This window comes from Tiliqua scincoides, chromosome 3, assembly GCF_035046505.1.
Source record: "Tiliqua scincoides isolate rTilSci1 chromosome 3, rTilSci1.hap2, whole genome shotgun sequence".
NCBI classification, from domain to species: domain Eukaryota; kingdom Metazoa; phylum Chordata; class Lepidosauria; order Squamata; family Scincidae; genus Tiliqua; species Tiliqua scincoides.
In genome coordinates, this window is record NC_089823.1 from 89,322,505 (window position 1) to 89,339,087 (window position 16,583).

Genomic DNA, 16,583 nt, shown 5'->3' on the forward strand with positions numbered 1-16,583 from the left:
CCTATGACCAGTAACAGTATAGGGAACAGTGGAACCAGTGTTTAACCTGTAGGGCTCCCAGTTCATACCCTGTGTGTGGCTGCAGTCACTTGACCCACTCACAAACCAATCCTGAGGGCCTTTGAAGACTAGCATGCTGTTGTAAAAGGTCCAGCAATAATGCAAAGATCGCACCACTGTGAGTCCATTTTGAACAGCCCTGCAAAATGGCTGCAGCTGCAGATTCCTTGAAGACAGGCCACAGTGTCAAGGCCATGTTGTGGGTGGGGAGAAGAGGGGTTCATGACAGGGAGGGCCGGGAGCATTTTAGGGTTGGGGATGGATGCCAGTAGCAGCAGCTTGAACTAGGATCCTATCCCTGGACCCCTTCCTCGGAATGCCCCCTAATTCTCTTTGGGTTTACATCAAAAAAATGGCTGGAGAGGTCTGAGGAGAGGCCTGTAGGCTTACACATTCTTATACTTACTGCCAGTTTACTTTACAGTCAAACCCCCCCCCCCATCATAGCATGCAGTGCATGCCTTTTGGGTGTGACTGCATTCTGTAGCATGGCGGGAGACAGGATTGGGCTGTAAATTCTATAGCTATGCACTTCTTCAACTGCCTTGTCTCTCACCAATTGCCATTTCTTCTGGCACGCTCCCTATCACAAACTCTACTCAACCGGAGTAGAATTGGGGGGGGGGGGACTTTGTACCACGGGCAAATGGGAAGTGATGAGCTCAAATCTCATCAAGCCTCTGCAAGCTGTGAAGAAAGTGTGCTTGTCAATGGATGGGCAGAACAACCAACAGCTGCAAAAGCACTATGCTAAACCAATGTATTTATGAGCTGTCTGCCAGTCAAATCGTGGCAGCTGATAATTAGACTCCAAGATCATTTATCTGGTGTGTCTTTTAAAGCTGATTAAATGCTTGTTCACTGCCTGATTACAGCTGACAAATCCTAAATATACTGAGACAAGGCACTCAGCTCCATTTAGTCATATTTTGGAAACACTGTTTATATTTCTCTCCTTTTATGCGCGCTGCCCCTTTAACGAGCGGAGTAATTGCTTACAATGGAAGAAGCAGAAAAATGATGTTTGGGTGCAGAATGGATAAATGCTGAGCTGAAAGCAGATGTGACTAGAGTGTATGATTGCTCATTTCTCCTGTTACTAACCATTAAAGTTGAAGGCCTTAATCCACTTGAGGTTCTTCACACACATTCACATCTACTGCATCCTGTGATGACGTGCTTATCTGAGTGAGCTATCACAATTTAGTCACCCCCTTACAAAAAAAGAAATCCTTCATTTCTCTGTATCTACCATTCAATCTTCATTTTACCTTTGTGATGTGTCCAAGAGAGATCTGGATCTAGGCAGATATGTGGCATGAAAGCATCTGGTCTCTGTTCTTGAGCCCTTGAGCTGTCTCAATTCTTCAGTGTTGAGGTGAGCTTTAGACCCTTAGGTTGTACCCACACAATCTGAAAACACAATTCCAGTGTTGCAGATAATGAGACAGGTAGTTCAAGAATAATGGTCTGGATTGTCCAGGACTGATGGGTGAATGTTTCTGTGTTGAGAGCCATTGGGATTAAAAGGCAAACCAAACTCAGAACCTCCAGACTTGTGATCTGCTGTCCCTTGATGTTACAAATTGTCACTTGGAGCTACAGTATGAAAAGTTCCCAGGGTTATGATACTCTCCCATGCTCCAGTCAGTCCATTCAACTGTAATTTTTTTTTAAATCTGATACAGTTATAAAAGCTTCTGTTTGGGTCTGGCCTGAGGTACACATAGCCTTGACTTTCTCGTCTTGACTGCTCGCCCAGGCTTTCAATCAGGGGAATGCTTGCTTGCCTGTTCAATGCCTCTCAGGCAATGCCTCTCAAGGGTTGGGATCTGCATTACTCTGCTCCGCCATATCCTATCCTCTGTATCAGGCTGCAAAACCCAACATGGAGGCACTCAAGTTTGCACCAGCAGAATAACTGGCACAGACTTGAGAGGCCCATTGTGGGAGTTGGGGCTTTCTCCAGGGGAAGGAGATGAAAGTCCCCTTCCCCCAAGGAGACCTCTGGTGACCTCTGTGGTGCTGCTGGATGCAAAGACTGCAGTTTTGGCTCTGTTGCACCTGGTAGATTCACCAGTTTCAGGACTGGACTGTTAGTCTCTTACAACTCTATGATTCTCAGCAGTGCCAATGCATTTAAGAATTACAAGGAACAGAGGTAGACAGTACAAGCACTATTCCTAAACCCATGCAGATGCTGAACAGCAATAAAATTTACAACACTTTCTAAACCAACCTGCAGAAATTAAGGATACATTTCCATGGTTCATTTTGGACCCACATAGAAGAGTAAATCAATGGGTAATTTCCCAATGAGGATATCCCTTCACTATTGTGTATATGTTCTTTGCCTCTTCTTGAACCACACTGTATGGAGCCATCAGCATTCTTCAAAAAGGACAATGGAACCATACCTGAAATAGTATTCATTTGAAGATGCTGCCAATGTTTGCAAATTTTCAGATGGAGGCCAATATGTTTTTCCTTCCAAAACATAATCTGGGGGTGGAGGAGAGTTTCAAATGCATCTGCGCCACTAGAATTTTGCTTGCATAATTATCATTCTGCCGCTGGGATGCAGCTGCTTCTAGCTGCAGGTGCAAAATCTCGGGTAACACTTTCACATCAATGCTATTTTGTAAAAGTAATTCTACTGTTAATATTTTAGGAGCTAAGGATTCAATCTTATGCCCAGTAAAAAAAATGCTTAGTTCTACTGATGTCAGTCAGCCTAGAGCTCACAAATGAATACATGATTCTAACCCAAGCCTGCAGTTCACTTCTGGACCATTTTTTGTGTTCTGTATGTTGATGTATTCTAGCCATCCACTGATAACTTGGTAGTTCTACTATTTCAAACATTTCAATTAAGACTGATTTATCCATCTTCCTATGTGGCCACAACTAGATTTTAAAATTGGAGCTTATTTAAAATTACATTTCTGTCACTCACACTTGCTAACAGAGAAACACGCAAGAGTTTTAAGTGAAGTGTGTAAAATCACACCTCACTTAAAACTCGCTTGTTTCTCTGTTAGCAAGTGCGAGTGACAGAAATGTAGTTTGAAATAAGGTTGTGTCCAATTTTTAAATCTAATTGTGGCCACATAGGAAGACAGTTGACAGCAACTGTTACACTGCACATGCCCAATCTCATCTGATCTTGGAAGCTAAGCAGGGTCAGGCCTGGTTAGTACTTGGATGGGAAACCGCCTGGGAATACCGGGTGCTGTAGGCTTATACCATAGTCTTTCGAGACTGAAGGTTGCCAACCAGGAAGACAGATCAAATTTAAACTTCCCTGCATTTTTATGTTACATGAAAACAATTCTTATGTATAAAGTTCATCCCTCCACCCATCATTTATTCCATAAGGCTTTGAACATTTAGGAATAACTTTTTTAAAAATATTGTAACAAATTCCTCTCCTTCCTTTCCAGAAGCATCTCTTCAGTCACTATTAAGAGGCATGATATGGCTGTCTCACCCAGTTTTGCCTCCTTTTCCACAATTAAGGATATCTGTGTGGCCATTTCCAACACTCTTCCCCTTGCACTGAGGTCGTCTAGTTACATTTAAGAGTGAAACTTGTGAAGTGCATTGACTTAAGGGTAGAAAGAATCCCATGTGCTCATTAAAGCATATGAAAATGCCTATGCAATTTCAGCCTAATACAACCTAGCTGTTAAAAGCATAGCACATGGTCTATTTCTTTTTTCCAGTGCTTTCTCTGTCCTTGGGCAAGCATTGTTCAAAGCCTATATATAGACTGTGTGAAAAGGGCAATTCCAATCTCCACATTACCAACATAAGATGCTACTCTTATTCATACCATTATACTAATGCACTGTTGAAATATGTACTACAGCACACGTATGTTTTTAAACAAGGCTGAAGCTGTGTGAGGGCGCAATCCTAACCAACTTTCCAGTGCCAATGCAACCACAACGCAGCTCTGACATAAGGGAACAAATGTTCCCTTAACTTGAGGAGGCCTCCATGACTGCCCCTTCACAGCAGGATACAACGCACACCCCGTTGGAATGGCTGCATCAGCACTGGGAAAGTTGAATAGGATTGGGCCCTGAATGACAGCCCAATCACTGGAGGCTGGATCATCCTCACACACAGCGGCAAGGAAAGGAGTGCCTGCCAACAATGGTGAATTTGCAGGAAGGGTGGAATAGTGGGAAGGTGGGAGGCATGTTAGAGGCAGAAAGGGGTGTCACCCAGCACAATTGATTTGTGCTGGATGCTCTCCTCTCCAGGAGCAGCCAACACACCCCTTTGTCTCTTCAGACTCGCTCCAACTAAAAAACTGGCACAGGCCCAAGGAGAGCCATTGGCAATTGAGAGACTTATGATTGGGTAAGGTAAAATATTTTCCCTTCCTCCCCCCAAGCCTCCTAATCTTCCCCGCTCCAGCCATAGCATACAGCACAGCCCATTTAGGCATGGCTGCATGCTAGGGTAAAGGATAGGATTGGGCTCTGAGGGAGGGAGGGAGAATGTCCGTGGTATGGATTATGTAAACTTCAACAAATCAAATTCTGATTCAGTGAGGACTCTATGCTTCATTGTGCTCTTCATTCCATCGTTGGAAGTACGACATGGCCTGGAGGCTTTCTTCTACATCCTTCAGTCTGTGCCTCTCCTGACATGGAAGTAATTCTCCTTGCCACCCCCACATCCACCCTCTGCAGTTTGCATTACCTTTCAGAGTTGGAGGGCAGTGTAGAGGGTCCCATCCATACTGGGAGCAGCATAGGCTTCTTGGAAGCCTCACACATTCCCGTGCATGTTTGGTTCACCTGAGGTATCTGTGCATAATGGACATTGGACATTTGTAGCCCCATTATAGAGTGGCAAACACAAAGATTCAGAAGTGGGGTGGACCACACACACACACAAAGCAAGTAAATCCAAGAGATAGATCATATCATATCTGGGGAACCTGACATAAAGCTGTCACATCACTTAGGGCCCAATGCTATCCAACTTTCCAACATTGATGCAGCTGTACCAACAGGGTGTGTGCTTTATCCTGTGGTGGAGGGCAGTCAGAGAGGCCCCCTCAATATAAAGAAACACTTGTTCCCTTACCTCAGGGCTGTATTGTGGCTGCATTGGTGCTGGAAAGCTGGATAGGACTGGGCCCTCAATCTAATTAACAGTGCAATTTTATGTGTATCTTCTCAGAACCCTGTTGAGTTCACTGGAACCCAGAGCCCAATCCTGTGCATGTCTACTCAGAAGTAAGTCCCATTATAGTCAAAAGGAGCAAATCCCATTACTGCATAGGATTGCACTGTTAATCTCAGATAAGAGCGTATAAGGTTGCAGCCTTAGGCAGCAACCTTGTACACAGTTCCCTGGGAATATGTCCAGTTGAATTCACGGAGACACTTCTGAGTAGATATACATAGGATTGTGCTGTTATCCTTGCTTCAACTCAGTAATTATGTGTATAGCCTGGTCTTGTGCATGTTTACTCAGAAGTAAACCCCACTGTTTTCAATAGGAATTACTCCTCAGTAAGTATGCATAGGAATGTAGCCTTAATGGGAAAAAATGTCATGTTGCTATCACTACCAAGTCTGGATTTAGCCTAATTTACTCTCCTAAATACTGACAAATTCATCCCTGAAATGACAGTCTCCCTTGAGTTTAATTTACTCACTGTGGTATACTCTAATTACAGTTAAATCCTTAGAGCAGAAATTTGCCTTTGAGTGTGTCAGACATACATTTGGTGAAGTATGGAAGACACTTTTTAATGACCTTCACAGGAGTTGAGAACAGTGGACATATATCAAATAATGAATCATATTCAAGAGACATGAAAGCCACATACATTATTTTGGGAATCTTTGAAGTCATGTAAATGGTGCAATATATTGCTTTATATTAACTTGTTAATTAAAGCAAGCGCAAAACTCATTACTCTGCATATGAAAACAAAATGTATTTCTCAAATGAGAGCACTCTGCTCACCAGAATCACCCAACAGTTTGTGTACTTTAGTGCAGTGTGGATTGAAAACACATTTCCATGTGACAAACATTTCATTGCACAGAGTATCTTCCGTGCAATACTTGACTGTCCCTCATTAACTTGAATGGTCATATTTTTCCCTTGGGTCTACTATCTGAAAGAGACGTGAGAATTACATCATTCTGATGCAGAATAAAATTAAGATTTTTTTAAAAATCCATGAGCCCAAGAACCACACTCCATAAATACCTCGCCATTCCTGATGTATGCACATTATGACTGAAGACCAGTTCAGACATGGCAGCAACATTGACGGATGACATTCATGTGCAAATGGGCCCTACTTACAGGATATATCCTACTTACAGTCCTGTCCTGCACTGGAACAGACAGGCCGACTGGCCTCCTCCTGCGGTGGTACAAAAACCGGGCCTATGGATTGTGCCCTTAGACTTACTTTATCAGCTCATGCCATAGACTTCCATACTCCTCACATCTCAGCATGACCTCCATAGATAGATAGTTCATGTATATTCACATGGAAACTTTTTTTTCATGATGTGATGTTAACTCTCACAAAGAGTTTCAGAACTTCTGAATAAGCACATAAAGGGTTGTTCCCCTTATCAACAGCAGGGAGCTGTCCTTGGTACTACAGTCTCAGCCCATGGTCAGTATCTCTCCCTGCTCACTTACAATTACACTTGCCACTGACCTTCTGATCATTTGTTAGGTGAGCTCATCCTGACACCTGATTCTGCCAGTTCTGTCTCGCTGGGACCAGACAGGTAAAGGTAAATGTACACAAGTGGTAAGAATTCACTTTTAAGACCGTGCTTAGACATATTTGACATCCACCTCACGTTATGTGCACTTCAAAATAATTTAGACTGATGTCCAGCGCTGGCAGTGAAAACTCATAGAATCAAAAGCAATTGTTTGACAATTACAGTGACAAGGTCTAAATTCCTTGGTAACTGGGATTGTGTTTTTTTTATTTATTATGTAAACAGTGACATCTGCTGGTAAAAGTTCAAAAACGACTTGATACAAAAGATCTTCATTTTTCCCCAATAGAGACAGTGGTTGTTGTGCCAGCATCAAGAAGTCCCATAGGAAATTTTTTACCCACCACTTTTAGCAGCACTGCAAAGAGCCCTATTCACAAAACTATACGCCTGTGAGGCTTTAATGAACCTAGATGTTGAAGAGTGCTTCAAAGCAAATTAGGCTACATAAAACATACAGAAGATGCTCCTCAACAGAAACATTTCAGAGGGAGAGGATTGATATGAGAAGAAGTACTAATGGATCCCTTCACTATGCTAAGTTGATAATTAATTCCACAGTGAATGGTCAGGTTATTTTGCGCATATGCCAGTAAGTAAAGGACAAACTGCATTCATTTCATCTTTTACTTGTACTTTGTTCATTTGATTTATCCTGTAAAACTTTAGTGCATACACATACATACCCGACATTTTTTCAGTCTACTTCACGCATCTGATGAAGAAAGCTGTAATCTCTGGCCTGGATCACACACCAGTCATGCAATCATGTGCTCGCAGGTGCACAAGGATATGAAGAAAGGTTAGCTGGCTGCCTACTCAGTCGTCTTCATGGCTGGGGCTGCTGGAAAAATATAGTTAGAATTTAAATGGTGGCAGCTGTTTTCTTGGGCACAGAGCTAAGTTCACATTAGTCTATCTTTCTGTGGCTGTGTTCTTGCATATGTGGAGAAATTTGACAGGATAAACCATCCCTACCACTTTTTTCCCAAAAGGAAGTTAATCAATTCCATAGGATACTCTTTTCCCAAACCAGTGGGCCCTTAGCTCCATGTTCAGAGGCTGTAAGGGCCCCAGTCACTCCTTGAACTGATGCACACTCCACTCAACTCAGCATCAGCTAGCACAGGCTTCTGAGATAGCTCTGATGCTTCACCCCATGGGTTTGAGAGAGAAGTACAGCATTAATCACATACACCTAGGCCTCAATCCCACCCCTCCACCACCACTGATGCAACAGAGTGAAGATCTTAACAGGTTCGGTCTTTTGGCCCATACCAAGAAGATGGAGCTCAGTGGAGACAAATGTAAAGTCATGCATGTAGGTACAAAAAAACCCCATACTATTCTGCTGTCTGGGATAAATCCCAGCAGTATAAGTGCTTCAAGAGTACATACACAATCTTTGTACAGGGCATTTTGGAGTTCTTGGGAGGAGGTAACCAGCTCCCTGCCCCCAAGGACTGGGGGTTTTTATCATCTATTTCCCTATCCTATCTCCCCTCAAGCTCACCAACAATCTTGCCTGCCCCCATTTAGGGCTACCAATTTCCCCCTTTAAAAATAGACTGATATTCATAGGTTGTCAGACGTAGACCAACTGTGTGCATGATTTAATGAAAATAATGGCACAGCTAATTAAAAGAATCCTATTTTGATATTCATTGGACTTGACTTAATACTGCTGAAGGTTTTCATTGTTGTCTGAAATGTGGATTTGAAGGATGCAATGTTAAGTTGGACTCTTGTCATGATTTACTGACAACCTCCTTTTGTCACAGAATGTTTTTACTTATTGGCTCATAGATCAGTTGACTTTGAAGGCAGGTGGTCAGCTGATGCACAGAAGCATCAAACAGGCTTGGAGAGAGTAATCAAGGAACAAAGCTGTATAAGGAATATCTGAAAGGTCAAATAGCTTTGTGAAATTGTCCCATTTCCAATGCTGTGAGTTCCAATGTCGATTGTTTGGATTACAGCCCAATCCTATCTAACCAGCAACCCCTGGAGTGCACACTGCATCCTGCAGAGTCAATTAGTTTCTGAGGTCTCCTCTGAATAAGAGAACATTTGTTCCCGTGTACGGGGGTAGGCCTACACTGCCTGAATAGGTACACTCAGGCCTGCACCAGCAATTTAGCTGATGCAAGTCTGAGTTGATTCAATGCAAGGTCAAGGCCAGGAAAGTGGATAGGATTTCACTGGCACTGCTGCTGCCAATATCACCCCTGCCCAGCCTTGACACTCAACCCTCCAACCCCAATCTCTGCCCCATTCCTCCCCTTTTCCACCCTGTTCTGCCTGCCCCCTGGGCTGACTTTCCAGCACCAGGCCACTGGCATGCAAAAACAACTGCTCACCACTTGTGGCTGTGGCCTGGCTGTGCAGGATGGTGCATTGTCTTTTGCGACCCCAGTAAAACACACGTTTTAGCAGCTTACCATGTCCATAGGATTGGGCTGTTATGCTTTTAGTTAGGCTAGGGAAAAAATGTCACTGTGGTAACAAGGCTCCTAGCCTGAGGCTCTTCCATGCACTGCTGCCAAATATGGAAGTGAAGCTTTTGTGCACAGTGATCTATGGTTTTTAAATGTATTCAGTGAAGATGTGGAGAGTATGTGTGGAGGAAGAGGAGCAGAGAGCAAAATGGAAGTTCCAAGGCATTGTCTAAAGCTTTCTTGGCAGTTTCCCAACAAACCACTGATCAGACCCAGTCCTCTTTTGCAAGGTTGTTGAGTAATGTGCCTTCAAACTATTCCTAGATCCATATTAGTCTTCTGGAAACAAAAGCTTTATACTGAAACATGACTCTTCCTATTTGTCTGATAAAGGTCAATATACGTTAAGTAAATTCACTGAGCACCTGCAGGTGCCATGTTACCAAATATATCATTAGTAGGAAAAGGGGTCCCTGCTTTTGCCCGTTCCAGGTTGGCTCTTGTGAAACAGCATCAATATCCAGTGGACCATTAATTTAACAGATTGATGGGGGAAGGGTTGTCAGTTAATGCTGAAAGTTTGATAAATGGGAATGCATTTATGACAGTGCCCAAGCTACATGTCAGCACATTCACAAAATATAAATGACCAGGTTTTAAAGAAGCAGACAGTGTCTATTATTTCCAAAGTCTGTTAAAACTGAGGGTTCACTTTTCACTCATATAACCAAAACATCAATGATCTAGCACAGTGCTTCTCACACATTTAGCACCTGGACCCACTTTTTAGAATGAGAATCTGTCAGGACCCATCGGAAATATCATGACCAGAAGTGAAATTCTGTCGGATTTCTTGACGTGCTAAATGACTGTGGCTTAGATCAGCTAGTCACGGAGCCCACCAGAGGACAGGTGACTCTGGATTTAATTTTGTGCGGTACGCAGGACCTGGTTAGAGATGTAAACGTTACTGAGCCATTGGGGAACAGTGATCATGCTGCGATCCGTTTTGACGTGCACGTTGGGGGAAGAATACCAGGCAAATCTCTAACAAAAACCCTTGACTTCCGACGGGCGGACTTCCCTCAAATGAGGAGGCTGGTTAGGAGGAGGTTGAAAGGGAGGGTAAAAAGAGTCCAATCTCTCCAAAGTGCATGGAGGCTGCTTAAAACAACAGTAATAGAGGCCCAGCAGAGGTGTATACCGCAAAGAAAGAAGGGTTCCACTAAATCCAGGAGAGTGCCCGCATGGCTAACCAGCCAAGTTAGAGAGGCTGTGAAGGGCAAGGAAGCTTCCTTCCGTAAATGGAAGTCTTGCCCTAATGAAGAGAATAAAAAGGAACATAAACTGTGGCAAAAGAAATGTAAGAAGGTGATAGGGGAGGCCAAGCGAGACTATGAGGAACGCATGGCCAGCAACATTAAGGGGAATAATAAAAGCTTCTTCAAATATGTTAGAAGCAGGAAACCCGCCAGAGAAGCGGTTGGCCCTCTGGATGGTGAGGGAGGGAAAGGGGAGATAAAAGGAGACTTAGAGATGGCAGAGAAATTAAATGAGTTCTTTGCATCTGTCTTCACGACAGAAGACCTCGGGCAGATACCGCTGCCCGAACGGCCCCTCCTAACCGAGGAGTTAAGTCAGATAGAGGTTAAAAGAGAAGATGTTTCAGACCTCATTGATAAATTAAAGATCAATAAGTCACCGGGCCCTGATGGCATACACCCAAGGGTTATTAAGGAATTGAAGAATGAAGTTGCAGATCTCTTGACTAAGGTATGCAACTTGTCCCTCAAAACGGCCACGGTACCAGAAGATTGGAGGATAGCAAATGTCACGCCTATTTTTAAAAAGGGAAAGAGGGGGGACCCGGGAAACTATAGGCCGGTCAGCCTAACATCCATACCGGGTAAGATGGTGGAATGCCTCATCAAAGATAGGATCTCAAAACACATAGACAAACAGGCCTTGCTGAGGGAGAGTCAGCATGGCTTCTGTAAGGGTAAGTCTTGCCTCACGAACCTTATAGAATTCTTTGAAAAGGTCAACAGGCATGTGGATGCGGGAGAACCCGTGGACATTATATATCTGGACTTTCAGAAGGCGTTTGACACGGTCCCTCACCAAAGGCTACTGAAAAAACTCCACAGTCAGGGAATTAGAGGACATGTCCTCTCGTGGATTGAGAACTGGTTGGAGGCCAGGAAGCAGAGAGTGGGTGTCAATGGGCAATTTTCACAATGGAGAGAGGTGAAAAGCGGTGTGCCCCAAGGATCTGTCCTGGGACCGGTGCTTTTCAACCTCTTCATAAATGACCTGGAGACAGGGTTGAGCAGTGAAGTGGCTAAGTTTGCAGATGACACCAAACTTTTCCGAGTGGTAAAGACCAGAAGTGATTGTGAGGAGCTCCAGAAGGATCTCTCCAGACTGGCAGAATGGGCAGCAAAATGGCAGATGCGCTTCAATGTCGGTAAGTGTAAAGTCATGCACATTGGGGCAAAAAATCAAAACTTTAGATATAGGCTGATGGGTTCTGAGCTGTCTGTGACAGATCAGGAGAGAGATCTTGGGGTGGTGGTGGACAGGTCGATGAAAGTGTCCACCCAATGTGCGGCAGCAGTGAAGAAGGCCAATTCTATGCTTGGGATCATTAGGAAGGGTATTGAGAACAAAACGGTTAGTATTATAATGCCGTTGTACAAATCTATGGTAAGGCCACACCTGGAGTATTGTGTCCAGTTCTGGTCGCCGCATCTCAAAAAAGACATAGTGGAAATGGAAAAGGTGCAAAAGAGAGCGACTAAGATGATTACGGGGCTGGGGCACCTTCCTTATGAGGAAAGGCTACGGCGTTTGGGCCTCTTCAGCCTAGAAAAGAGACGCTTGAGGGGGGACATGATTGAGACATACAAAATTATGCAGGGGATGGACAGAGTGGATAGGGAGATGCTCTTTACACTCTCACATAATACCAGAACCAGGGGACATCCACTAAAATTGAGTGTTGGGCGGGTTAGGACAGACAAAAGAAAATATTTCTTTACTCAGCGCGTGGTCGGTCTGTGGAACTCCTTGCCACAGGATGTGGTGCTGGCGTCTAGCCTAGACGCCTTTAAAAGGGGATTGGACGAGTTTCTGGAGGAAAAATCCGTTATGGGGTACAAGCCATGATGAGTATGCGCAACCTCCTGATTTTAGGAATGGGTTAAGTCAGAATGCCAGATGTAGGGGAGAGCACCAGGATGAGGTCTCTTGTTATCTGGTGTGCTCCCTGGGGCATTTGGTGGGCCGCTGTGAGATACAGGAAGCTGGACTAGATGGGCCTATGGCCTGATCCAGTGGGGCTGTTCTTATGTTCTTATGTTCTTATGACATTATCAATCAGGAAAATTTTTAACAATCCTAGACTGCAATCCTATCCACACTTACCCAGGAGTAAGTCTCATTTACTATCATTGTTAAAAGAATATACATAGTAGCTTGTTAAAAGTAGAGGTCTGTAACATTTCTCCAAATGCAATCATGTACCATGGGAGCATCAAGTCTAATATATTAAAAATAAAATATTGAAATGAATAGGAACCCACCTGAAATTGGCTTGCGACCCACCTAGTGGGTCCAGACCCACAGTTTGAAAAACACCGATCTAGTAACCTTTAATAAGCAAAGCAGATTTCACACCCTATAGCCTCCTTCTTCGTCAATACTCTTGGAGTAATAAAATACAAGATGTCAATATTAAGAGCAATGAAGGCAAGTATCCTACATTTTTCATGCTACAGACTATCAATGCATATCAATATTTTATTCCTTGTTGTAGCAGTTGATCAAAATCAAATGATACAAATATTAGATGGTTCCGTTTCCTCGGGTGAAATGAAAAGTTCCTTTCATATCCAAGGGAGCAATTACTGAGTCTTCCAAAGAAAAGTGGAGCCCTTAATCATCGTGCATCTGATGATGATCAAGTAATTAACTTGTTTCTCTCTTAAGCTGGAGAGAGAGAAGGAGGTTTTCTAAAGAAATTGGAGTGTGCAGCAAAAGTTATTTACTTGGTAGTAAATCAAAGGGTAGTAAAGTGGAACTTATTTATGCTATACCTTTGCCAGATTTATTAAAATATCTTCTCTGTACTGTTTCATAAGCTGATCTAGATGGCCACAGTCTTTTCTCCCCTTTTCCTCCCCCCTACCCTTTTTTGGGTGCATGTATATGAGTGTTGGCTTCCAGACCAAATTGTGTCTTTCTTCATCATTTGTACAGCATCTCATTTTCATCAGGAAACCTTGGTTTCACCACATACTGTAACAGGCAGCACTGGGTTGCTGTTAGAGGCACATAGCTGTCCAGTGAATGTAGCATTATGTTTGTGGGAAGTTTCCAAAGAGGAGTAGAGATTAGTGGTACAACGTGGGGAAGATGAGACGGGTGACTGAATAATACCCACAACTGTTCCCCTTACGTGTAAAGTGGGCGTCCCACATGAACAGTTCTGGCACCAGCTTGCTGGGGAACCCAGGACAAAACCCTGAATTCAGTCCCATGGTGTCCCACCCCCATGGTGTCTCTGCCTGTCCCCGGTGATATATTTGATGCTGAAGGTTCAGGGACCAGTCAGCCCTTTGGGCTCTCTGTTGGATAGGGGCCGTCAGCCAGTGTCCAGTCTGGCCACCTCCTGGTGCTACCACTGCACATACAGACACATGAGCAAAAAAATGGAGAAAGGACAAAGGCTTGAGGTATCCACAGGCAAGAGGGGGTTCCTTAACTGTGCCACAAAATCCTGCTTTGAAAAAAAAAACCTACCCCTCAAAACCTACCCCCACAACCAGCCGCACATGAGCATCACCAGCATGCTCTAATGAACATTGGAAGCAGACAGCAGAACACAGATAAGAGCCTTCACAAGCCAGAGTTGGGCCCAGGACTTAAGGGGAACAAGTAACCAAAGGAGGGGCAATTGCACTTAGAGGACACACAACTGAGGACACACATTTTCTCCCCCACAAGCCCACCACCCAAAGGACTCTTTACACTGTTTGGCAACCTGCCCTTTCACCGTTTACTGGATAACAGAGGAAGGAGAATTGGCCCTGTAGGAGACATGCTCTCAGGTGTCTCTTCTAAGCCTAACTTCACAATCCAAATCTTCTGCGTGTAAAACATGTGCTCAGATATGGAACATCCTCCCAAAACATTTCCTATTAACGAAAATCAACATTTATCTATTTTAAATACACATTGCCGAAGCTGAAATGTGGGTAGAATTTCAACATGTAGATTCCTTAATTTGTTTCCTCTTTTAAGAGTCCAATCCTGTCCCCCACCACTAGCAATGATGCAGCCACACAAAGGAGGTGCATGCTGTGTGAGTTGCAAGGGGGAGGGTGATCAGGAGGCCTAGGAGAGATAAAAAAGTTTTTCCCTTAACTCTCCATAGGCCTCCTGATGTCCTATGAGTCTCCTCAGACCTGCACCAGCAATATAGCATGCATCTGAGAAGCAAAAAGGGGAAAGGACTGGTTGAAAAAGAGGGGATAGGATCCTGGCACATGCAGGTGCCAATGGGATTCATCCCTTCCCTCCACAATCCATCTCCTCCCCCTTACCCTCCCTACCCCTACTGCCAACCTACAGAGAGCAGCAGAGCCTCCAGGAGTTTCTGTTACTGCACATTCTATGCCTCTGCCCAGTTGCAAACAGTGCCCTGGAAGCTTGAAATGGTGGCCCAGCTTTCAGGCCATCACAAAGGGTCTTGTGCTGCCAGAATATGAGTACTGGAAGCGCCAGCCCCAGATAGGATTGGGCCATAAGTTAATGATCTACTTTCTGTTCTTCTTTTGTCCACTTGGCTATCGCCAGTAGTACAGTACTAAGACTACTAATGAAATCATATCTCCTGTGATCATACCAGCACCTTTTAACTCCAAGTTTCAAAGTTATGGGACAGCTAATGAGCACTCAAGAGGCTGTCGCTTTGAAAGGAAGAGAGCTTGTACTAATTGCATTAGTGCACTTCTCACACCAAATGTCCACAAAGCTAGGAAGTGGAACTCAGTCAGTTCCGAAGTAACACTGCCACATTTGAGACTGTTGGTACTTACTGATGAATGGTTGGTTGGCAACCTTCAGTCTCTATGGTATAAGCTTACAGCACCCGGTATTCCCAGGCGGTCTCCCATCCAAGTACTAACCAGGCCTGACCCTGCTTAGCTTCTGAGATCAGATGAGATCGGTCATGTGCAGGGTAACAGTTACTGATGAATGATGACTGAGTGATGCTTATTTAGGTCATATCAGCACTATAACCATGAAGCAGAAAAAAATTATGAACATCATTTTCTAAACAAAGTGTACAACATTCACAGAATAGAGAAAAGAAAAGGTTAGCATATATAATTTTAGTATACCATGAAGAATCATATAAAATAGTGAAAACATCTTTTAAGATAAATATTATAAGGTTTGGGCCCCTATCCTATTCAACTTTTCAGCACCAATGCAGCTGCAATGCAGCCCAGAGGTAAGGCAGCAAATATTCCCTTGCATTGAGGAGGACTCTGTGACTACACCCCCCACTGCAGAATGCAGTGCATGCTCCATTACATGGCTGCATCCGCGGTGGAATGTTGGGTAGGATTGGGCCCTTAATGTATTAAGTAATTAAACATTTGCTTTCTGCAAATTCAGCTTACATGTCTGTAGCCTTCAGGAACATTACTGACAGTCTCATTCAAATTCCAGATGAATGGTAGTTTGTAAACATATGTTAATACTCTTTAAAAACAGCCAATAAATCTTTCCATCAGTCTCCTCTTGCTAAAATAATAAAGATTAATAAGTACCTAATTCACAGTCTGAACACACAATTATACCCATTTAAATTTTTAATTTTTTTGTTATTTAACAACATTTGGAAGACAGTTTTTGAAAACAAGTTGCTCAAAGCAGAGCGTAAATAATATGTATTTTTAGGATTTTCAGGATTTCTCAATATCCTCAATTTGTTCTGTCTTCTAGGCAAAAGAATAGGTTCTTCAACTCCTGGAAGCCACATCCTGGAACCTTTGTACTCTTCCTTTCCTGTCAGATGTGTGGGACTGCTTGTGGTTACTTAGTAGTGAAAAGAAAGCACTCTGTACATGCTCAGCAGTGTTTATTGCTTAGGTCATAAGGAACAGGTCCTTTCAAAAGAGGGGCTGAGCTCTGGCTTTGTGAAAAACCCTGCTTCAAAGTCAAAGGATTAAATCAAAAGATGTGCCCAGCTGAAGATGAGAGGATATAGGCCCTGGGTGCAGGTAGT

At 43.6% G+C, this 16,583-nt stretch overlaps 1 long non-coding RNA gene and 1 pseudogene across 1 annotated transcript in view; one reads left to right on the forward strand and one right to left on the reverse strand.

The window, feature by feature from the left end:
• Positions 1 to 1,279: 1,279 nt before the first annotated feature.
• Positions 1,280 to 16,583, reverse strand: part of LOC136644301 (uncharacterized) — a 42,420-nt gene continuing 27,116 nt past the window's right edge. Inside the window, exons 2-3 of the long non-coding RNA XR_010794082.1 lie at positions 7,532 to 7,689; positions 1,280 to 1,473 (exon numbers count right to left, since the gene is read on the reverse strand). This is a non-coding gene — a long non-coding RNA (uncharacterized lncRNA). The remainder of the gene's footprint in view (positions 1,474 to 7,531; positions 7,690 to 16,583) is intronic.
• Positions 3,182 to 3,301, forward strand: LOC136646931 (5S ribosomal RNA; annotated as a pseudogene).